We start from the raw sequence: 25,774 nt of genomic DNA on the forward strand, positions 1-25,774 counted from the left end.
AGAAGCTGGATGACCACTCTCACAAAGTGCAATAGTAGCACAATTCCCACTCTGGCAATGTCTGCATTAGATTGCCCTTCAGGTCAAAAATGGTTCAACTCCATGCTTCAGTGTGTTGGGCCACAGGTTGTGATGAGTAACCTTGAAGCAATCAAGCAAACCAAAATAGTTCAAGAAGGTGTGTTGATGAGAACATAACCCTAATTCTCTCTGCTATAATGGAATAATGCTTAGTTGAGACAGGAGGCTGGGGAGATACCATTGGGAGGCAGGCCAGCAGAGTGCCACATGCCTTCATTGGAGCAAAGAATATGAGGGATATGCCTCATTACTCTCAATTAGGGTGGCCAATCTGTTAATCACTTCCAGGTCGATAGTTAGTGAAAAAGTTAGTTCCTTGTGTAGGTGCTACTGAATTTAGACTGCTTACATCAGCTACTTTGTTGTTTTGCAAAAGATAGTGTTCTGTCACTAAATCATTAGTTTGGCACTTTTTTAATAAGCAAAGTGCTCTACAGTACAGGTTGGCAATGTAAGGACCCTATCAAACTTGCTGATTCCTCTAGAATACATCTTAATCCAATTGTTTGTATGAGGAATGGAGAAAGTAAGAGAGAGGAAAAATTACTTTCATCCCACTAGCTCTACTACTTTCCTAGTACAGTAGAGTCTCACTTATCCAACGTTGCCTGGAGCAACATCAATACCAGACAACTTCACCTTATGTCTGGAGGCTCTGTCAAACTGGCTACGTGCTAGTAGACTGAAGGTGAACCCGGCGAAGACTCAGATTCTTTGGCATGGCCGCTCGACTGGTCTGACCCAATTTGCTACCCACCTTCGATGGTGCTGCCCTATCTCCTTCGCCTACCGTTAAGAGCCTGGGTGTCGTTTTAGATTCACAGCTGACAATGGAAGCTCAGGTCGCTGCTGCCAGCAAACAGGCCTTTTTCCATCTACAACAAGCAAGGCAACTGGCACCCTATCTATCTGATGAGGCTCTGGCAACAGTCATCCATGCCTCGGTCACGTCTAGGCTGGACTATTGCAACGCCCTGTATGTTGGCCTTCCGATGTCCACGACCTGAAAGCTCCGTATTGTTCAGAATGCGGCAGCCAGGCTACTCACAAGAACACCCATGAAATGCCACATAACACCAGTGCTACAGCATCTGCATTGGCTTCCAACTGATTACCGTGGTCTATATAAGATGCTAGTTCTGACCTTTAAAACTCTTTATGGCTAGGGCCCATCGTACCTTAGGGACTGTCTCTCCTTCTCCCATCATCAGAGGCCGCAACGACCATCCCAACGAGACTTACTTTATGTACCGGGTCCTAGAGAAGTGCACTTGGAAAGGACCAGACGCAGAGCTTTTTCTATTTCTGCCCCTGCCTTATGGAATGCCTTGCCGCCCTATATGAGAGCCATGCATGAGTTAGGGTCTTTTACCCTAGCACTCAAGACCTGGCTCTTTACTAGAGCTTTTAATCTATGTTAATTTTATTAATATTTTTTATGTATGTATTTTTATCCTTTACAATTTTATCTTGTAAATCGCCTAGAGCATCGTGGATGGAGGGCGATTAATAAGTAATTAAATAATGATGATGATGATATATGGGCCGGCAGAATGTTGGATAAGCGAATGTGTTGGATAATAAGGAGAGATTAAGGAGAAGCCTATTAAACATCAAATTAGGTTATGATTTTACAAATTAAGCACCAAAACATCATGTTATACAACAAATTTGAGAGAAAAAGTAGTTCAATATGCAGGAATGCTATGTAGTAATTACTGTATTTACGAATTTAGCACCAAAATATCACAATGTATTGAAAACATTGACTACAAAAATGTGTTGGATAACACAGAACATTGGATAAGTGAGACTCTACTGTAACTCATTTTCATTTTGATGTGAGCTAGCCGTTCCCCAATATAGTTTGCTCCCTAAAAACCAAGACAGTTGGCTGGTCTCCCAGCCTTGTTATCTACTGTTTTTTATTTTCCACAACATTTTAATTCAAGCTTTTGTCTCACATTATTGGTTTTTCATGCTGCTTGGTTATCTCCTGTTTTTGGAATTTCCTATGTTTTTAGTCCATACATTTTTATATAAACATATTATATTGCATTTTTATCTGCATTGTTTAATCTGCTATAGGCAAAAAGAAAAAAAAGATGAAAGAATCTTGAAAGGAAACACAATAATATAAAATAATTAAGTCTCTTTTATAGGAGAACTGAGGTGTTTTGAAAAGGAGGAGGACCAGAGTTCAATAAACGTTCCTACTTGATAACCAGAGTTTTCTTGATAGAACATCTGCAGCAAATGCAAACAGCTCACTTCATTGGAAGAGAGGATCCAGTAACTTGAGGCCCGGATTGCAAGACTTAAGGACATTAAGAAACTCATTTTTTTTTCTTGGACACAGCCCAACAGACCATTCTAGATACACAACTCACATCAGATGAACATGCACAGGAAGGCTATGGGAAGCTCACTTCACATCTGGAAAATGCTGATGCTTATTTATTTATTTATTTGCTGCCTTTTCCCCCACTCTATCTCAACACTGAAGGGGAGTTGGAGCAGCTTCCAGACTGGCAATATTCAATGCCACATTAAACATAAAACATACCAATGCAAATTACAATATACATTAAAATCATAAAAAGTCATAAAAACAATGGCATATAAATACATTACATATACTGTTAAACATTGCACATAGACCCAAAATCTTAGTCCAGAAGCCATTGCAAATTACACTCCATTCACTTCACAGCTGCCTATTGACCCTGTGCTACTCCCCCAAACAAATAACTAACATAGGTAGAGAAAAGGTTTGTAAGGCTGAAGTGTAAAATGAGCTCAGGCTAGAAATTTAAAATAATATTTTTATGGTTTTGTCAGTAGAAAAAGGAAGAACAAGGAAACAGTAGGATTAGTTGCATGGATTAGTTGGTAGAATGCTGACAGGATAGAACTATTCAACACTTTCTTTGCCTAAGTCTTCTCCTAAAAAGAAATAAGTTTTTAACCTGGGCAAGATTGAGTGGATGAAGTAATAGGGGAAATGCAACCCAAAATAGGTAAATAAGTAGCTCAGGAACACCTGGCTACTCTAAATGAATTCAGTTCTTTAGGGCCAGATGAACTACAGTATTGAAGGGACTAGCAGAAGTAATTTCAGAACCACTGGCAATAATCTTTGAGAATTCTTGGAGAACAGAAGTCCCAGCAAACTGGAGGGGGGGTAAATGTAGTTCCTATCTTCAAGAAGGGAAAAAAGGAGGACCCAAACGATTACTGTCCAATCAGCCTGACATCAATTTATTTATTTCCATCATTTCTATCCCGCCTGTCTCACCCGAGGCGACTCAGGGCGGCTTACAGATCTGGCAGAATTTGATGCCAATACACCACAGTACCAGGGAAGATTCAATACCAGGGATGATTCTGCAACAGATAATTATGGAGGCAGTCTGCAATCGTTTAGAAGGGAATGCTGTGATAACTAAAAATCAACATGCATTTCTCAAAAAAAGTCATGCCAGACTAATCTGATCTCTTTCTTTCATAGAGTTACAAGATTGATAGATACAGGGAATGCTGTGGATGTAGCATCTCTTGATTTCAGTAATGCCTTTGACAAGGTCCCACATGACCTTCTTGCAAACAAACTAAAATGTGGGCTAGGCAATGCTACTATTAGGTGGATCCCTAATTGCTTAAACAACCAAACCCAAAGCGTGCTCACCTTCCTCTTCATCCTGGAAAGGAGTGACTAGTGGAGTGCTGCAGAGTTCGGTCCTAGGCCCAGTACCATTCAACATCTTTATTAATGACTTAGATGAAAGTTTAGAGAGCATGCTTATCAAGTTTGCAGGTGACACCTAATTAGGAGAAACAGCTAATACACCAGAGGAAAGCATCAGAATTCTTTATTAATGACTTGGATGAAGGTTTAGGAGGCGTGTTTATCAAGTTTACAGATGACATCAAATTAGGAGGGATAGCTAATACTCCAGGGGACAGGATCAGAATTCAAAATGATCTTATCAAATTAGAGAGCCAGGCCAAAACTAACAAAATGATTTGCATAGAATCATAGAATCATATAGTTGGAAGGGACCTCATGGGCCATCCAGTCCAACCCCCTGCCAAGAAGCAGGAAAATCACATTCAAAGCACCCCCGACAGATGGCCGTCCAGCCTCTGCTTAAAAGCCTCCAAAGAAGGAGCCTCCACTACCTTTTCAACAAGGACAAATGTAAGATACTACACTTAGGGGGGCGGGGAAAGAAATGCAAAGATATAGAATTGATAACACCTGGCTTGACAACAGTACATATGAAAAAAATATTGGCGTCTTCTGGACAATGCATCAAAAGGAATATAGTGTCTAGATTGAAGGAAGTCATGGTACCCCTCTATTCTGCTTTAGTTAGACTTCATCAGTATACTGTGTCCAATTCTGGGCACTACAATTTAAAAGAGATACTGACAAGCTGAAATGTGTCCAAAGGAGGGCAACTGAAATAGTGAGGAGTGTCTCAAAGAACTGGGTATGTTTAGCCTGCAGAAGAGAAGATTGAGAGGAGACATGATAGCCATGGATAAATATGTGAAAGGATGTCATAAGAAGGAAGGAGAAAGCTTGTTTTCTGCTGACTTGGAGACTAGGACTGAGAGCAATGAGTTCAGCTTACAGGAAATGAGATTCCACTTGAAAGTTAGGAAGAACCTACTAACTGTAAGAGCTGTTCAACAGTGGAACTCTTTGCCTCGGAGTGTTGTGGGGGCTCCTTCCTTAGATGCTTTTAAACAGAGGCTGGATGGCCATCTATCAAGGGTACATTGATTGTGCTTTTCCTGCAGAAACTTCTCAGGGACAAATTGTCACTTGGGAGCCAAATTTTCAAATGTTTCTGAGTTGAGAATCCTAGAAGTTCCAGGAGGCTACATGCAGTCTGCAAACTGTCCTTTTCCCAACCAGGTTGTTTTGGAAAGGAAACATCAAAATAGAAAAAGAAAGAGGAAACAACTACATATATTTGTCAGTTTGCTTTATATAATATTCTATTTTAAAAAAAATTTGGATAGGTTGTTTTACAATTGTATAGTACAGTTTTATTATTCCTTCCCTCTGTATGTGTGCACACATATATTTTAGTATGCTTTTGGCAGGACACACTGTTTGTGGTTGTTTTACTTGTAAAGCACATCTATATTGTAGTATAATATCAATAAACAATAAAAAATAGGAACAAGAACAACAAGGACATTCCAGCTATCTACAGTATTTACCCCTAGTCATTTTCCTGCATGGCAGGGGGTTGGACTAGATGGCCCATGTGGTCTCTTCCAACTCTTATGATTTGAAGTTGCCCGTTTCTTCACTTCCAGCAAATGGGGGAATAGTGAAGGAACTTTGTTTCTTTGCAGAAATTGCACTGAGCCTCAAACAGTATATGAAGCCTGCCTAATCCAAGGAAAGAAATCAAGCCATTTAAACAAATGATATCAACTGGCAAAGTTAACCAAAGCTGTCCAGTTTTCTTGGCAGGTGAAACCCAAAGCCTCGCATCTGTTGTGCGGTCTTTGTTCTCTATGTGTAATGGAAACAATCAGGCAAATGGACAAGAGGCAACAAGTATTAGCCCACTCAGACTTCCGTAAGCCTTACTCAGAACTTTAGACTTTAGTGTCACAACATCACTATAAATGCAAAGCAGACCTGGATTTTCTCCTGGCAGTAGAACTCTAATCTTAGTTCTGAAAATTCATCATTTTACTGAAATGTCACATATTCCAGAAACCTGTAAAAAAACAAAAGAAAAGAAAATTGCAACTGAGCAGAATTATTCTCCTCCAGTTGCCACATTCCCATTTTGTTTAAACAAATCATTGTGAGCCAATTAGAACATTAATTGGATTAATATTCTATGGTGCTTCACAGAGCAGAGTCCCCCAGAGAGGGACTTAAATTCCTGCTGCAACTATTCTGCAAATCTTCAGTTTTTTATGATGGCATTTTTACACATCAGTAATTTTTTACCCATGAATAAAAGTCATGATCCCCCTGTGCCACTGGGATTACAGTGTTGCCCATAGTAACCATCTAAAACAATAGCTAAACACCCATTTCATTTCATCTGTGTTAATTATAATCCATTTGCTTTTGGTGAGGCAGTTCACTTTTAAAAGAATTGTTTGTATTGAGTATATACACACAAATGCACAGAGGCAATACAGGTGTGTCTATATTTTTCTCTATATGCCATGGAATAGGGATGCTTAGGGACTTCAGGAGATATTTACCCTGAAGTGGGGACCTACCACAGGCCACCCCACATCCCAAAACCAATACCAGAGGTGACTGGAAAGGCAAATTCAGTTCTATATTCAAATGAAAAAAAAGTATTGGAAATAAACCAAGGTATGCTAAGCGGGACCTGGTTTTAAAGGAAAATCGTAGTTTCAGAAGGTTTCCAGGGTAGCAGTTATCATTTGGGGCTTGATTTTTGTTTGATTAATATCCCATTCCATCTAGAAGGACACAGGCTAAAAAAATGTCCTGAGATATGCAAGCGGTTGTGCAGTCCTTGTGATTCGTCCTTTAGGAATACCAGCACAGTCTTTCTTCATGTGCTTGAAAGAATCAAGCTAATAAAAATATAGAGACTTGAACAAAAAAAAAACCCTGAACCTAGTTTGAATTCAGAGCTGGCTGTCTTCACAATGCATAGTGACTTCTGGTGAGTATCCCAGGCTTTCTGCCTTTAACCTGACTTTGCTCTGCTTTGAGCAAAGTTGAGGGATATTCTGGAGTATGCAGGAAACTCTAGAGCAGAGCTTTCCAAACATTTCATGTTGATGGCACATTTTTCAGAGCTGCATCATTCCACGACACAGTAATTCAGTTTTATTAGCAAATTGAAGGTTAAACTAACCCCTTCTAAGAGATACAGACACATTCATAAATTGGAATAATCAAATGTATGGGGACATAACATATCTTATGAAAGCATTTCATTGATATTTTAAAATATATATTTATACTTATTTCACACAGACTCAAAAAGTTCTTGTTACGTTTATGTGATATACCTACACACTGCTGCCAACACAATAACGTGTTGCAACAAACAGCTTTGAGATCTTTGCTCTAGAGTATCCTGAGGCTTCACAGCTATTTAGACAGCTGGATTGGGTATGTTTCAACCCAATCCACTGTCCAGATGGACACTGTCACTATTACCCTTCCCTTGCCTTGCATCAGCCTGGCCTGTCCCTACATTACCCTCACTGCTCCCCACTGGCCATAGAGATTACTGCATGTGCTGGCTGTCAGGGTCATGTTTGCTGATGTCGGAATGGGCTGCCTGTATCACCAGCAAAGAAGAGAGGTTGCTCTACTCCTTCCTTGTTAGCTGCACGGACACCCCATCCTGACATCAGCAGGTGTGACAGACATTCACAGCAGCTTTACGGATGGTAAGGAGTACCATAGACATCACAAAAATAAAGTGACTGGATACTGGCCCTGGATTCAGGAGATACTACTTGCATCCAGGGCAGCAATATCCCAGAGAAATCAGACCTGTGTAAATGCTGCTTTGGAAGCTTATTTGGGATGACACAAAATTCGATAACTGGCCATCTTAACTTCATGCCTGACATTCATTAGTTTTCACCATGGAGGGTATTTATCCAGATGCCAATGTGCAATCCTATTGAATTTTTGCACCCAAATAGCAGTTTTACATAAAAAAGTAATTCAGTAAACTAAGACTATGCACAAGCAGGTCAGAGCCTCTGAGAGTTCATATATCAATTGCTGCTAGTTCAAATAGAATTGAATCCCAAAGAATATTTTCAGTAGATGACTACAAGCTAACCCTTCACTATTTAGGCAATCATGTATAGTATTCTAAGGCTCAATAAAGCAAATGGCAGTAGGAAAACAGGATGATAATATTATACGTAGATAGATTCAATCAAGGGAGCCATAATTCAGGGTTCTCAAGACCTTAACAGGACCTTTAGTAAGAGGAAGTCTTGGAGGTCTCCCATTCATACAGTAGCCAGAAGTCAAGAGTAACGTGACAGCATTTGACAACAATGTTAACTACACATATTCTGTTCTCACATGTAAGAATAAATATGAAAAAAATCAAAACTTTTCTGCCTGCTGAATGAGATTGTCAGAATTTGCAAATGTTTTAATTTATTTTCCAAATTTTGTAAATTATTTGCAAGAAAATCTTTTTTTCCCTAAGTAATAAAATGCACCAAATAAGTGCAGCTCATTTAAATCTCACCCCAATTGACAATAATTCCAATGAGCTGTTTGGACATGTCAGTCAATCCTTTATCATCAAGGTTCTTGATAGTCCTGCACATTATATACACTTCCCAATTCAGGCATGGTCCTGTGATCATTTTATAATAATAGACCTGTGATCATTTTATAGAACAGAACTACTCAAAATCACTTGGTAACCCACAGCAAGCTTTCCAAAAATGAAGCTAATATAATTAATAATAATAATAATAATAATACACAAATATGTTATGAGTCACTGACCCACTGCTGGAAAAAATGCTGTTCTGCTGTATCCAATGGCACGAGAAGTATTGTTTCATGGGGAAGCTGTTTCCTAAAATGGAAGAGATAAAATGTTAAAGCGTCAAAGTTACTGGAAAATTTGCTTTTTCAAAACTTCAGCAAATAAGCCTGCTTTTATTTATTCCTACACTGTTACCACCTTATAATGCAACCCTGCATAGAAATTACAGGACGTAAGCCACAAAGCTACTTTAGATAAGCTTGAAAGTTTGTGGGGATAACTTTTCCTTTTCACTGCAAAGCACATACCTCATGCCCTGATTCAAATTCTCAGCTGTTTCACAGTGGATCACCATGATAGGCTACTTCATGTAAGTAGCAAAGCCCAAAACGTTCTTAATCCCTTACAATTCTTTGGACCCTAGCTGTAATATCTGTGAATCAAAACTTCTCAGTGATGCATTAAACATAAATATAGCTATATTAAGGTCTCAAGCTGTTGAAGCAATGTCATAGTGACCCTTGTTTATACAGAATTCATATTTGATTTGATCTCTTTTTTACACTTTGAAATTCCCTGTACAGGTGATCTGATTATTTTAAACCCATAATGAAACCACTGTCCTCTCTTTACCCATGCAGCTGACATTATTTGATGATATAACTGGGTGACCATGCTGCAAAAAAAAATGTTGACATTTAATTGGAATTGGTCAGTTTCAAGAGGTTTTTACATGTGTTGAAAGTTTAAAAAGTTGTTTGTTAAGTACTTCAATTATAATTCATTTAAAAATCCTATTATGTTTGGTTACACAAGACTGCATTTAATATACTTAAAGATGCAGTACTCTTTAGCTGTGACATTTTTACGGGCCTAATGTTAAAAGGTTTATAAAACAAGGCAGTATATCCGCTGTGACAAGGGACTCTCGATGAACATAATGATTCAGTCTTGTCTGTTTGTAATTAGGTTTGAAATAATTTATCATGATGAAGATAAGCGAGGAAGAACATTTGCAGACCAGCTCCACATTGCATTTTTATTATCAAAAGGGAAGGGGTTTTACATATAATCTCTGCATCTCTTACCTCTAGATTTTATCCATGCTGCCCGTGGAATTCATAAAAAAAGCAAACCATATGGCTCCAATTTGAATTGAAAGTGTCAAAAAGTACAAATGTGATATCAGCAGCAACCCAGTGATCCTTCACATTTGTTGAATATAAAATGAGGCTTGACACTGATTGATTTGAGACTGGGAATTGATGCCATGGATGCCACTTGAAAACCTTTAGAAAAGTGATGATGAGTTAAACTCAAAAGGACCAGATAAGAATTCAAAGGCTGGATGGATGCTAATCTATAGTGCATCCATTCTTATCGGTTAGCTTGCCAATTGAACCTGAAGCCTTGCAGGATCAAATCTCCTCCTGAGATTTCCAGAGACGATTTATACAGTACAGACGAAGAGTCCAAGGGTGGGAGGGATGGGAAGGAAGAGGAGAGTACATCAGGCCTCTGGTGCCGCTTCAAATAAACATACTAAGAAGTTTTTGATTGATAGGCAAACAGTAACGCCCTCAGACTGGTATTAAAGCTGAGGTTGACTTATGGATAGGAACTTTGCTTTATTGCATGGTTGCAATCATAGCCCAGATTGATGGTTTTGGCCTCCAGCACAACATCCAATACATTCATCAGGCTACTGACAGTCAAACTTTTCACTTTTTTAAAAAGCACAAATTTTATTGAAGTTCCCACATCAAAGCTTTGGTATATGCAGCAAGGTGTTGTTATAGCGGTACATCAAAATTGGAACCACTAATGTGAAGAGTTGAGAGGGGTAGCAGGATGTCACAGATCTGGCTGTACCATCACACATGGGGAGAAATGCTGAGGGCAGGGGCAGGGCAGCAAAGATAGATCCATGAAATGCAATGGAAGAGCAACAATGCCTCCCCTCAACCCAGGCCATTCCAAGTTGCATGCTAGTCTGTTTTATGTAACTTATTCCCCATAAGCTAAACTACCTCATTCTCATTGAATGCATTTATGTTGAATATGTGAGACTGATGTAGAAATGGATCAGTCCAACAGTGGCTACACACCCCAGAGTCCAGGATTCTACCTCTACCCCCAACTTAGGAGTAGAAAGGACTGTTGGGCCAGTTCACAACCAGAACCAGCTGCAACTGCCCTGACTACCATCAACATTTCCAAAGCTCAGGAGACCTGAAGACACAGCATGGCAGTCCTCTGTCCCCCTATCCCTATGTATTGGCATTCTTCTGATGCAACATGGCACCTACCTTTTTTCCATCTCTTACTCAAACATCAACAATGAGATTCCAAGGATGTGGAAGAGAGAGAGAGGAAGAAATCCTTCCTTCTCCACCCTTCCCTCACTTCCTAGACCTCCAGAGCAAACAGGGAAAAGATATGTGCTGTGTTGCAGCTGGAGACCTCCACCATTTGCGTGCAGAAGGGACAGGGCATGACAATGGAGACTAGGAAGGGAGGGACTGCTTATTGCCACAGCTGATATCAGAACAAGAAGTGGGGAAAAGCTAGGTGCCATATCTCGCCCAAAGATCATCACCACACAGAAGCAGGGGGACATTTAGGGTGGCTGCCTAATGGCACCAAACTGTGTATGGTGCTTCTGAACAATGGGGACTCTCCCACCTCCAATGAATAGTTCCTGTGTGGACTCCTGTTGGGCCCAATCCAGTGTCTGGCACACCAGATCAGGTTCATAGAATGGGTGTGTGTAGATGAGGCCTAGGAATCTTAGTAGACCAGAAGTTGAACATGAATCTGCAGTGTGATGTGCAAAGCCAAATTTGCATCAAAATGAGCAAAGTTTATGGATCAAGGGAAATAATAGTACCACTCTATTCTACTTTGTTCAGGACTTACCTGGAATACTGTGTCCCATTCCAGACACCACAGAGTAAAACCTAGACATACAAAGAAATGGATTGTTGTGTGTTTTCTAGGCTGTATGGTCAAAGAGATGGATTTCTAAAACAAGATTTGGATTGAAACATGATATGAAAGAACCTGAACTGGCATGGTTTTGGAATGAGTTAATTTTAATAGGTGAGTGTAGAGATGGGAAGAAAGTTCACTTAAATTACTTATTTTTGGTGAGATGGACTAACTCCACATGTCATACAGCCTCTCAAAAATTAATTAACCCATGCACAATTACTTGTCTCCACTGTCAAAATAAGATGAGAGGAGAGCCTTTTTATCCCCATTGAATTCTACAATTTGTGCAAAATACCCGCACAGATGGATGGGGGATACCTATTTGAAGCAAAGCACAGGAAAGAAAGCAAGGTCAAGCTCCTACTAGTTGGTTGTGTGCATCCTAGAAAGTGCAATTTCTTACACAATGTTATTATACCACTATAAGACACCAAGAGAATTCCAGCCAGAGAGTCCCCATAGAAAACCAATTTATCAAAAAGATGCTAACAACCCATCTGCATCTTCCTTTTTTAAAGATCATGCAAAAAGGCAACATCTATCACAACTGAGTGATGCTCTTTGCCCATGTTATACAATTTTAGCAAATATCACTTACAAATGTGAAAACTCTCTCAAGAAAAGAAAAATTCATTGCTGCACTACTGAGGAGGGGAACTATCATTTCTTGTTTAAGCATACAAAAGCAAAATGAGCACAAATTTACATATGTACTTGAAAATTATGCTATTTTAGTCATTGGTCTCCTAACAGAATCCTAGGAGAACTGCTGCAACATAGCAGAGAAAACTGCACACACTAAATGATCAAGCCAAGAAATACTCTGGGCTGACTCTCTTCTACACACTGAGGCCCCTACCACACAGCTGAATAAAATCCCACATTATATGCTTTGAATCATAATATATGGCAGTGTGGACTCAAATAACCCAGTTCAAAGCAGATATTGTAGGATTTTCTTGATATTCTAAATTATATGACTGTGTGGAAGGGCCCTGAGGCCCCTTCCACACAGATGAATAAAATCCCAAAAGATCTGCTTTGAACTGGGATATATGACAGTGTGGACTCAGATATTCCAGTTCAAAGCAGACATTGTGGGTTATTCTCCTTGATATTCTGGGTTATATGGCTGTGTGGAAGTAAACATCTCCACTGTCAATGACATTTAAATTTGTACATTTTCCCTAAAGCGGTATCCCAGTAAGTGTAAGTTTTCTCTGTTGCATTTTTTCTTAAATGGCAGTTTTCAAATCTATGTATGTAAGAATATTTTTATGAGGAAATCCCATATTATATACATCCCATAATATATCCTATAAAATAGCTCCCTTCTTATAATTCTCTTGACATTTCAGCATGTTCAGTGTTACAGGTCACGGGTCACCCTCAGCCTGCTAGACAAAGATCACTTATCGTCTAGCTGACGCCATTGTTCATAGAGACCATTAAACAAATCGATTCTATTGATTGTTTGCAAAGACTTAAGTTACTTTTTGACATGTACAAAATTGGAAAAGGCTTGTAAGGCAAATAATATAATCAAGAGAAGATTTTAGCCCTCCTTGTGCCAGACGACCTAAGAAAATTCTGTTCTTTTGAGAACAGAAACTGGGAGCTACAATTTCATGTAGCAATACACTCCTGTGAATGTTTTTAAAGCAAAAAAAAAAGCCTATAGGAAGAATATTCAGACAAAAAAGATAGAGGTTATACAAGTAACTGCAAGTGGTGCATATATAGAAAATCAATTTTGCATTAGCTTTTTAAAATACCAAAAAAAATGGAAAATAAAACACTAAATTTTTAGTTATATAAAATGATGCTACAAAATGATGCAGACTTATTTTTGTATGCTGATACAAAGTCCCAAGATTGTCACCAAGGGAAAGTAGCGAGACTATTTTAGTCACAAAAACAAATATGAACAGCAATTTAACAGTACATAGTTTTTGTGGGAATCCTGATGCCACACTAGATGCCCTGAAAGATCACTCTGTATAGCATAATTCCAAAGGGTGCCAGTGGGCAAAGGGATTAAATCCAGCAGAAATTGACTGTTCTCTCCTTCAAAGGCCACAACAATGGCAGCTGGAATGGAGAGGAAGGCTCTTTCCATACAGCTGTATAAAATCCCACATTATCTATTGTGGATTATCTGCAATGTGGTAAGTAAATGAAAACTGCTTTACTTCAGCAAAACATAAAGACCAACACACTCAGTGGTATAATGCAAAAGAAGGCAAGGAAGTCTTAGGGCAAGCACAGTTCTTAAGTCTCTGATAAATTCCCACATCAAGTAGTGTGATGACTCATGGGCCTTGTAGTCCTGTTCCTAGTACTATTGTGGCAGACGAAGAGGAAAACATGGGGTTTTCGCCGGTTCAGCAAGAGCCGGAGTATCTTCACCTGCAGGATGTTGATGTTTGCCCTCAAGAATTCAGCCAAACAGGCCTTGGGCAGAACTCCCTCCCGTTTTCCAGGAGGGAAAATTATTCTAAAGATAGGGGAGTCAGGGAGGCTAATCGGAGAAGCCTGAGAATCGCTGCCAAACAAATGGCTGATTAGGTCTGCTTCCCTTGGGAAATTCTAAGGAGTCATGCATCTGGACAGAGTTGGGTTTCGCTTCTCGTTCTCTAGGGAAAGAGTTCTGTTGGCGGGAAAACGAGACCCAATATAGGTGTTTGGCGCGAGGGATTCTTTGCGGAATCAATTGATCAGCTTGAGGAGAGAGATCGTGTGTGGACTTCGTAATCCCAGTTCCTTGCTTTCCGGATCTAGCTTCAAGCTTTGCCTTGTCTCACGGTTTTACCACGGACTCTGTTCATGCTTCATGTTCGTCTTGCCTCCAGTCACGGATCTAGTCAAGAATCAAGTTTATTTCCAGCCTTGTTGTCAAGCTTCTTTGGATTTTAAAGACTCTGTTATTTCCCCACACTATTGCTTGGCAAAGTGTGTGTTTCGGTCAAGTGGATTAAAACTTTGAACTCTAATATCTTATATTGGACAATACATTTCTGGACTATATTTGACCTCATCTGAAAGGTCTGCTTCTGAACTATATCCTTCACTTGTTTTTATTGATTTTATATATTTCTTTAATAAAGATATTAGATAGAGACTGGCCTCTGTGTAAGGTTATTGGTGCTCTGCAGCCAGGGTCCTGACAAGTAGCAGTCTTACTTTAGACAAAGAAACAGCAATAAATCCTTAGGAGCAGTTTCCCAGATGCAGACTCGAAGCAGGCATAATGGGAGCGAAGGCTTAGGTATTAGAATCAGTTTGTTACCAGCAAAAGCTGACTGCACCTACTTCTGATTTATAGCCCTGAATTTCCCCACAGCTGCTAGGGCGGTTCCCAATTACTCAGCTGCATTTCTGGCAGATATTCTAGCTGAACGACGTCTCTGCTCTCTTTCCTTTTGCCTTTCCTGAAATGTGGGTACTTGCAAAATCTTCTCCTCAGATTCCAACCGCTCCTCTGACTCATGAACACTTTCCTGCTCCCCTTCCTCTTCTGAAGAGGAATCCCTAACAATATTATTCAGTTGTGTTTGGCTGCTCTTCTCCCTCTCAGCAATGGCAGTTGGAATTGAGAGAGGCGCTCTTGCCAGCCAATGGGGCCAATAATGTTTTAGTTGTGCCTGGTTCCTTTTTTATCCCTCACAGGCCACAGCAATGCCAGCCAAGATTCAGAAGGGCCTCTTGGTAGCTACTGGGGACAAGGCATGATTCAGGAGTGCCTGGTTGCTCTTCTCTCTATCAGCAATGGCAGTTGGAATGGAAGGAGGAGGTCTTGTCAGGACTGAAGCCTAGGCATGGTTCAATTGTGACTGGCTGCTCTTATCTCTTTCAGAGACCACAGCAGGAAGGGGGGAACTAGTTGTTCTTCTTTCCCTCAATAATAAAAGTTGGAATCGGAGGAAGAGCTCTTGCCAGCCACTAAAGACAAGGCATGATTCAGTTGTACCTGGCTGCTCTTCTCTCTTTCAGAAAGCAACATAATTGCAAGTTGGATCAATCTCCCATAGCTGATGAGTCCAAGGCAGTGGTTCTCAACCTGTGGATCCCCAGGTGTTTTGGCCTACAACTCCCAGAAATCCCAGCCAGTTTACCAGCTTTTAGGATTTCTGGGAATTAAAGGCCAAAACATCTGGGGACCCACAGGTTGAGAACCACTGGTACAAGGGATGATGGAACTGTTCCTGGCTGCTGTTCTCTGAAATATACTTCTTTGCAGTGAAATTCAATAACTGATTATGACTTTAACAAGACAGGAAAAAAAACAATTTTGTGGAAAAATAGCAGCAAGGCATTCATATACCCTTCAGTGCAGTCATTGTCGTTTTCTCCCTTTGTCTGAAACATGAAGGAGCTCCCTTGTATTAGTGTAAACAAACAAAATGACCCCACATTGTGCAGCTAGCCATATTTTATTTACACATCTTGATGTGTTTTATCCAGTGTGAAAACTTTCTGAAGCCAACACTTCATGTCCTCCAGTTAGGCATTGGCTTAATTATAGGACTCTGCAGATGAATCTCAGCAAGTGACTAATGGAACAGGAAGAAAGCAGCTTGTGGGTCATCAATTTGTTTGCCATTCATCTTGAGCTTGTCCTTTCCCCCTCCTGCCCTCACTGTCCTGGAAGAAAGATAAGACAGCTCACTTGGATTGAATAGTCAATAAATTTTACTGGACAAGTTAGCTATCTAGACAAGACCAGCACCTGCTGTCTTGATTATCAGCTCACAAATTCACAAAAGCACATAACATAAATGGCCACTTTGCCCCCCCCCCAAAAAAAACAGGAACAAAATATCAAATAAATGTATTTTTAAAAATAATCTTTTATTTACTCATTCATTCAATTGATTTTTTATTAAAAGAAAAAGAAATAGCCAATCTATGATAAAGATACAAAAGCAGCAAAATATAGTAAACAATGATCAATACATCCTATTTTTCCAAAAAGCCACTTCAGCAATTGCATATACTAAAATACAGTAATTTCTATGAAACCAACTTTCTTAACTGTTATTTGGATCAATCTGTTGATGCTGAAATGGGATTTTTACATAATCTGTTCTGTTTTTGTCAGAAACTGTCACAACTATTTCCTGATATTATGTTTATTTGCCATTTTGTGTGGCATATGGCCATAGCTACTAAAATTTGACTGAGTGACATCCCTATTTCACTTGTCTACTATTTTTGCATTTTCAGCAGAGGGAGGGAAAGACAGAACAACACTTCTGGCAGTCATTTAGAATTAAACGTTTTTCGTCAAAATGAAAGGAGCTAGACTGACCCACCCTGTCCAAAACAGCAGCTCTTGAGTCCTATTTTAAAAGGCAGTCCCTTGTTGAAAGGGATAAAATATGACTGAACATTCATACACAAAAGGGCAACTAAAAACAAACAAAATCCTTTATGTTGTGCCTGTTGTGAGGAATTTTGATGCAGAATTTCAGTATATTGCAGAATATTTTAGGATGTGTTCACAAGACCCCACATTTCACTGTTTAAGGTAGCTGCCTTCCTCTATCAAATGGTAAGGCTGGCTATGACTTCTATGCGCAATTCCTTTGTCCCATACGAACCCAGATTATCTTCTGTTCCATGAGGATGTCTTCTATATAAAACGTTGGCATGCCACAGTGGGGAACAGAAAGCCTGGGGAGATTTTTTTTTTTTTTTTTTAAAAGAGCCTTTCAAAAGTCTCACCATATTGATACTCGGTGACATAGTAAAGAAATTTCTTTTCAAGATTAAACTTTCCCCGTTGAAATGATAACAATACTGTGGAAACCTTGGCTCGAGGTGTCTGGCAGGAATAAAAGGTTTATCTCAAAGCTGCTTATTTATTTTATGTTATTAGAGATTGTCGCTCTTAAGCACTGCCGCTCAGTGTTTATCCCCTGAGAAGCAGACACTTAAATGAAAACAACCAAGTGCTGTCCAGACTCTATAAACATGGGTGATATCATTAGGAGGGGCATATTAACTTTTATGTAGGTAGTATGGGCTTACTCCAGCCAAGAAGCTATTTATTCCAGATAGATTAGCAGCAATACAAAGAAAATGGCTGCTGTCTGAAATTATCTACAGGCTGCAGAGTATCTGAAAACAAAGACACATCTTTCTGTTTTGAGGTTAATTCACTATTCTTTATAGGGAAATGACATAGGGAAACTGGACGATAGCCTTTACCACACAAACCAACTATTCCACTATAGTCACATTATTGTTGATAATGGGACACATATTATGCTGAGCACTTCTGGTGTCACACCTCCCTCCAGTAGTACCATTACAGCCAGCTTGGGAATGGCGAGAGGAGGAGGAGGAGAGGGGAAGAGGAGGAAAATCCCACCCCTGAGGTCATTGTACTATCAACATACCTGCACAGAAGTGGAAGGTACCAATTGAATCAGAGTAGTTGTTGGGAACCTTGCAGGACTGGGGGCTATTGACAGGTTTTACCCATCAATAGCTAGGAATGAGAGAATCACGGGGTAGAGGACAACTGATACCAGGATGTACATGGCGTTGTGTGATAGTTGCTCATGTATCCATCTGCAATGCCAGTTTGCTTGCCTCATGTGATCAAATCCAAAATTCACAAATTCACAAAGAGTGATACCTGGTTTGACCTCAGTGCATGTGAAAAGAATCCTGCCAGTCAGAGCTTGATACAATTTGCATTTTGTTTACAAATCCCATAATCCTTTGCCAGCATGGCCATTGAAAACTGTGGAAATTGCATACATGTCCTCTCCTTTTCACAATGAGTGCCTTTCCAAGTTTCTTGAGTTTTGATTTGCATTCTATTGCCACTATATATCAATTCTGTAGCTGTGTTTGGTATACGGTTTTTGTGTGTATATATGTTTATCAATTTTAGTAATTTATTGTATTTTTATGTTCATTTGTTTTTGAATTTGTTGTATCCCACCTCGAGCCATCAAAAAAGGCAAGTAATAAATAAACTGTATTATTGTTGTTGTTGTTGTTCAACTAAATGGACCTGTTCTTCTGGGGCCAATCTGGAGCAGAAATGACAGCAGCAACACATACTGTCCCCAACCAATAATGGTGAAAGGTCAAAATTCAGCCAGGCTGAAACTGCATTGATCCTGTTGGTCCAGCATTTTATTGCCCATGTCACTGTTGCTGCTCCCAGACACCCAGAGAGTTCCATGAGAACTCTAGGCCATTGTGGATGCCCTCTGCTTACATGAGAAAAGGCATCTATGCAGCCAGTTTGCACATATGCCTCTGCTCACAACTAGACATGCACAATGGCCAAGAGCTCTCATAAAGCTCTGCAGTCATCTGGTTGTGGTGACAGTGATGACCCAGGCCGAATTTGCTCCTTTTCCTCATGATGATGAGCACAGGGAAAAAGAGATGGTGGCAGTGACCCATTTGGACCAGTTATGAATCTGACCCAATCCTGCTGTCCACACTGTGCCAAAGCTGTGGGATTGCTCCGGGGTTTCAGGCAAAATCCAGAGCATCCTTTGACCTTTCTTAATGTAGGGCTAAACCAAGTTAATCCAATTTACTCCACAATAATTGCCAGAAGTTCCAGAACATTGTGGTGACAACCAGGAGCAATTTCACATTGAGTAGGAGTTATTAAGCCCATATAGATAACCTCTGAAGAAAAATGTTTAGATTTTCTGCCATGTTCCAAAAATATTGTTCTCTCTTTTCCTTTTGCTACCATTGATAAGAGATCCCCAGCATCTAGAACCCTGCTGCTCAGTTCATGCAAATTCAGGGCAATAGCTTATTTGATTGAATCCATCAACTTGTGGTTTATTAAATTTTCCAATTTCCCCAACATTATCATAGTTTTTAGTGAGCCATGTTATCTCATGAATCTTCAACGTTCAACAAGCTCAACTTAGTCATCTTGGCTTCTAGTGAGGGTTCAGGTTTGATTTACATATTACATTTCCCACACATTTGCCCGAAGTGGCAACTTGTTTCTTTCAATATACAGAGAGAATTTTATTTAATATGCATAATGACAGAAGTCCCAAAGAGTGCCTCAAGACACAGTTACCTGGATGTATGTCAAAAAGCTTTTTATGTATTTTGCTTTCTCATCTTTCCCCCAATATGAGGCCTGAGGCAACTCAAAATGTTTAGTTAAAACAAAATACAGTTAAAGCCATTCAACATAATACAAATGTTATTGCATTAAATGTTAAAAGCAATTAAACACACAATCACATGAAAACATTAATTTTAAACAGCTTTTAGGTCATTTAAATATAGTAATAATGATTTTTAAAATACAGTGCAATTCTGCAATAGACAGTTAACACCCAAATGCCTGGATAAATAGAATAATGCATTTGAATTCCCACTCCGAAATAAAGAGACCAGACACAAACATGGAATTAAAGGGCATTTCTTGACCTATTTATTTATTTACTAGAACTTCTACAATAACCTGAAAACTGAGTTAACCTGTTGGGGAAAAGAACTTCTAATTGATAAACATTTTGATACCAGCCATCTGGTGGGATATGTCCTTCAGCCAGGTGTCACATCCATTGACCACTCACAAGGACCATCCTTGTACTAGCACCAAGATCCTGAGGTCTACCCTAAATTCTTTGGCTGTGCCCTCAGACAATCTTAAGTGGAAGGCCATGTTGAGGGCGCTCCCTCCCAAACCTCCGAGTTTTTTTTAAGTGAGACACCCACATTCCAGCCCCAAGGGGAATTCATCATTTGCCATCCAACCCCCGAAATATTGAGACCACACAACAATATGGGATTGACTATGGGCAACTTTTATTAGAGCCCCAGTGGTGCGGCAGGTTAAACCACTGAGCTGTTGAACTTGCTGACCAAAAGGTCAGTGGTTCAAATCCGGGGAGCGGGGTGGGCTCCCACTGTTAGCCCCAGTTTCTACCAACCTAGAAGTTTGAAAACATGCAAGTGTGAGTAGATCAATAGGTGCCGCTCTGGCGGGAAGGTAACGGCACTCCATGCAGTCATGTTGGCCACATGACCTTGGAGGCGTCTATGGACAGCACCAGCTCTTTGGTTTAGAAATGGAGATGAGCACCACTCCCCAGAGTGGGACACGACTAGACTTAATATCAAGGGGAAACATTTACTTTAACTTGTTTAATGTTACCTATTTAATCTTTTGTGACCTGCAAAACATTTCTAAAAGGGGGTATGAACTTGGTGTGAATTAAGCTGAGACAGAGGCCATCTAAGATCTACTCCTCGGCAAACTTGGGTGAAACACCTGGATCCCCGGGTGGAAAAAAAACTATACTATTTCCAGAGCAACTGATCAGGGGAACATAACAGAGAATTCTGACCCAACTTAGTAAGATTTATTGAGACCAGAATTCTTCCCACTCCAAGGCAATTTCCATTCGCCCTCATCCTCGGTTATTTAAACCACAGATGAGGGTTTCTTGTTCTGGCCTACACCACAAAGGGGTGCCTTAGATGTACACCAAAATGTAAACCCATCACTGTTTTCCGCATGATGGCCTATTTAAAATCCACAATTCCAATCTTCCAATTTGAAAATAGTAGAGTTGGCCAAAAAAAAAAAAAACCCTAAAACATAGAGGGGGAAAAATTCCTACCTGCTCCCAGAGGCAACCAAATAATTATACTGTTAAGTGGGCAGGAGGGTGGGTTAGCATGAGCTTGGAAAGAGCTCCAGGGGCGGGCTGTGCACCTAGGCCAGTCACGTCCATTGGAAATAGTTGCAGTTGGAACTATTTCCCGAAGTCTCTCCCAGAGGAGGAGACAAATCACTCCCCCCCCCAGTGCATGGGGGGTGGGAAGCTAATTACAGCCCCCCTGAGCCACAGAACCTAGATAGACTGCTATGGGAGCCCACCCCTCACCCATCAATGTGGGTGACATGGTGCCTACCAGGATATCTGAAACCTTTTATTTGCCAGGATAAACTATTTAAATGGCCCACCCTAAGCCAATTACCACACCCCTCCCCTCTAAAACAGTGTGGGGTAGGCAACACCCCCACCCCCAGAAAACTTGAGGAGGAAAAATTCCTACCCAGCCCTAACAAAACCAGTCTGTACTCACACTGTCCATATGGTGGGAGAGGGGCCACAAGTGGAGGAAGGAAGGGGGGTGAGCCTTAAGTAAGCTTGACTCCACTCCTCCCACACGATCGAGGCCAGTGAGGCCAATCAGCCGCCACTACTACAGGTATCCTTCAAGGGGGAACTAAATATCCCCCTCAGGTCTAATGGGCTTGCCCCTTTGGGTGTGGGTGCGGTTTATTACTATATATAATGTATACATTTACAAATGTTAATCAAAAATTGACACAAATGCCCATGTCAGTTTATCCACAGGCCAGTGTAAACATTGCATCTTAAGTCTGATAAAAAGTAGCATCTCTGTGTAGAGTAGTGAAAGGCAACATCATAGTCCATTCTGGAAAAACCTAAAATAAGCACCCACCCCCTCCTTTCTCCATCACAGTGCTGCTTCTATCCTTTTTGAATGTCTGAGCAAGAAAAAAGTGGTGTGTCAGCCAGGAATTGCTAACCCCTGAAATGGCAGTAATGTTTTCCCCTCTCTGTGGAGTGACTCAATTTAGCCATGGGTCATACCAAAATCCATATTTTGGCCCCCAAACCTGCCCTTAACTTATTCATATGATTAACCTATACACAAGTTTATATGATAGTATTCTTTTTTCTAAAAGGAAAGAAATGTTGGGGTTGCTGATCTTCTATTTACACCCTGCTATTGAATACTTCTTGTAGGATATTGGAATATTGAGTTTCAAGAAAGGCAATGGAGAGATTCACTGTGTTCTGGTGATTCCCATTCATCAACTTCTGCTTTTGTAAATAGCCCTAAGTGAGAAAATCAAACTATTATGCTTTGTAGATGAATGATCAGCAAATGCTCAGAAACTCATCTGTCATGGTCTAGTTTTGCTGCATGACATAAATAATGAAGCCAGCATTTTCAGCATTGATAAAAAAACAGGTGCATAGGCTTGTGGTTTACATATAAATCCACTTTTAATTAGAGTGGAACCAATACAGAAATTGAATGATTCTCAAGCCGAGCAGTAGGTTAAAGGGCTTATCATGTGTCCTTCACAGTCAGAAAAGGTCAGTGCAATGTGCAGTAAGGCTTCCAAACTATTAAATATGAATGCTGGTTGTATTCCCTCTTTAATGCTATGGGGTTCAGGAAGTGCAGTGCGAATGAACAGCTTTATGAGAGATGGGTTATTTCTCTGAGGGCTTTGCACTCTGACTAGTGATATACAACCCAACCTTGCACACATTTATTCAGAAGTAAATCCCACTCTTTTAAATTGAGATTTATTTTTAAAAAATTGTAAACAGCTATTGAATACTTAAATTGCAGTCTTGGACACATTTTATTTGGGAGGAAGCCCTGGTGAATTGAGATTTAATCCAAAGTAAAATATGCCTTATCATTAGAAAAAATGATTTATTACAAAAGAAGATTAATAATAATAATAATAATAATAATAATAATAATAATAATAATAATAATAATTTTAAAAACTTTATTTATACCCCGCCACCATCTCCCCATGGGGACTTGGGGAAGCTTACATGGGGCAAAGGCCCGAACAACATTGACGAAATAAACAACAATATAAATACAATTCACAGTATAAAAGATAAAAACAGTAATACAATGTAAAACAAGAATAAAACAGTTGATAGTATCAGTCAACCACCAGGCACAGTTCTATCATCTACTTAGGTGGAGAAACTGGAGCAGCAATGCAAGAATAGAATGATAAGTTAATTGCATAGACAGTAAGGACCTAAAAAAATACAGGATAGAATAATACCATCTTGGGCTAATTATCCTATGACTGTCTAACCAAAAGCCAACCAAAACATCCAGGTCTTTAACTGTTTCCTGAAGGAAGGTAGCGAGGGTGCTAACCTAATCTCCCTGGGGAGGGAGTTCCAGAGTCGGGGGGCCACAGCCAAGAAGGCCCTCTCTCTCCTCCCCACCAGTCATAACTGTGAGGAAGATGGCAGCAAGAGGAGGGCCTCCCTGGAAGATCTTAGAGATCGAGTAGGTTCATAGGGGATGACGCAGTCGCGAAGATAGGCAGGTCCCGAACCGTTTAATGTTTACTAAATGTTTACTAAAGTGAAGAGCAGTAGGAAAAAAGGAAGACTGCTCTCCAGACAGATAGATTCAATCAAGGGGTACATCTACACTGTAAAATTAATGGAATTTGTCACTGTTTTAACTGCCATGGCTCAATATTATGGTATCATAGCACTGAGCTGCAGTTTTACAAGGTCTTTAGTCTTCTCTGCCAAAGAGTGCTGGTACTTTACCAAACAAAAAATCCCAGGATGCCATACCATTGAGCCATGGAAGTTAAAGTGGAGTCAACAATGCAGATGCACCAAAGGAAGCCATGACCCTGAGTCTGCAAGAACAGAGCTGTTAATGATAGAGTGACTTTGAGGTCACCCATTCATAGGATCTCCTTGAGTCAAATCAATTTATGTCAGTTAACAATAAAAAATATACACACTATTCTAGAGAATTTCTTCAAAACAGGTAGTTTTTACACAGTGAGAATGAGATGCTCCAAAGGCAGTGTTATCGGGATTTGGCTTCGTTTTGGCAAGGAAATGAAAGCTGGATCCTCTTGGCGTCTTATGTACCTTCAAGGCGGAGGTACAAAGAGGAGTGGTGTATGCACTACCACTGTACATGGATGTATATGTGTATTGTGCAAAGATATGGATGACCATTTGGTTGCCAATTTGGTGTCTTGTTTCAGTTGCAGAAGGCTGTCATGCATGGAATGCCACTTCATGAGGAGATTCACACTATTCAACCCCAATAAATGACCTTGGCCATGGTATTTATGTAATATTTGGTTTATTTACAAATATATGAGAAGAATCTAATTGGACCCATACAACATAAGCTCTCTTGGGGCTCATCTACATGGACAATATAACCTATACTCACCAGATTGATTGATTCTGGCTGTCTCAACAAGGTTCCTACATAGCCAATAAGTATCATGAGTAAACCAGGTTAATCTGGTTTAATCTCTTATTAGGAAAATTCAAAGTGTGCTCTGGAATTTGCTTGAAACTCTGCAGCAAACATGTAGCTTCACTGCAGTGTGGACAGAAGGATTAGAACCATTAACTGTCCATAAAGGACACATCGTTAGCACAGGGAAAAGGAGATGGATCATGACCATATTGCCACCATCATTGCTCCCAGGTGGCCATAGAGATTTATGTTAGCTCCTGGTTATAATAGGCACTCTGTGCTGACATCAGAGAAATCACCAACTTGACCATGAAGAAACTGGAGAAATCAGCTCCCTCCTTCTTCCTGGTTGTGTGGCTACATCTGTTGATGTTAGTATGGGGCACCTGCGACAGTCAGGAGCTCACAGAGAGCTCTATGGGCAATGGGAGCAACAACTTGATGGTTCACAGACATAGATAGAGTGTCACGCAGCTGGACTACTTGGATTCAGACTGAGAGATAGCTTTTATCTTGGAACTGTTACTATAGTTAACTCTATGGTTTTTCATTGACATGGCACTGGGGGCTGTGCGGTGGTGGTTGGAATGTGGAGGGATGGGTGTGTTGTTTTGTGATGTGTGCTGGGGAAAGCATTTAATTTCAATGGCAACTTCAAAGTTATTCTGTTCCAATCATCCAGGGGTCATGTGTATGGCCACTTCTGATGCCAGTGCAGACTATTTTTGCTCTAAACTGGCCCTACATTGATTAACCAGTGTAAGCATGACCCTAGAAAGTGGAAATATGAAGCTTTACAACAAATTTCTTCAGAGAATTCCCCGTAATGCAATAGTAGACGTCTAGCCCTCCAGATGTTGTTACTCTCCCAGTTCAAACAAGCTCAATGTCAGAGATGTTGGCAGTTATAGACCAAACCCATCTGCATAGTTGCAGGTTCCCGCTACCTTAGGCCCCAAAAAACTTTTTGTCCGCTTCCCCAATGGCAATCAGTATACAGAATTGCCTTTACACATGTCATGCATTATTTAAATCCCAAAATGGCAGAGGTGAACAAGAAGAATGGGAATACAATAACCTATAATGTAAGATGCAGTCTGAAAGGTTAAACAAAAGGTGCTAAGGAAAAGGTG

General features: G+C 40.2%; 1 long non-coding RNA gene across 3 annotated transcripts in view; it reads right to left on the minus strand.

The window, feature by feature from the left end:
• Positions 1-25,774, minus strand: part of LOC103279855 (uncharacterized) — a 119,729-nt gene that overhangs the window by 35,106 nt on the left and 58,849 nt on the right. The window contains exons 4-5 of one of the 3 annotated variants that reach the window (XR_010002152.1): positions 8,603-8,675; positions 1,529-5,831 (exon numbers count right to left, since the gene is read on the minus strand). This is a non-coding gene — a long non-coding RNA (uncharacterized LOC103279855). Of the gene's footprint in view, positions 1-1,528; positions 5,832-8,602; positions 8,676-15,752; positions 16,224-25,774 lie in introns of those variants that run through there. The other 2 variants (XR_010002151.1, XR_507025.3) reach the window with 2 other exon arrangements.

Source organism: Anolis carolinensis, chromosome 1, assembly GCF_035594765.1.
Source record: "Anolis carolinensis isolate JA03-04 chromosome 1, rAnoCar3.1.pri, whole genome shotgun sequence".
NCBI lineage: Eukaryota > Metazoa > Chordata > Lepidosauria > Squamata > Dactyloidae > Anolis > Anolis carolinensis.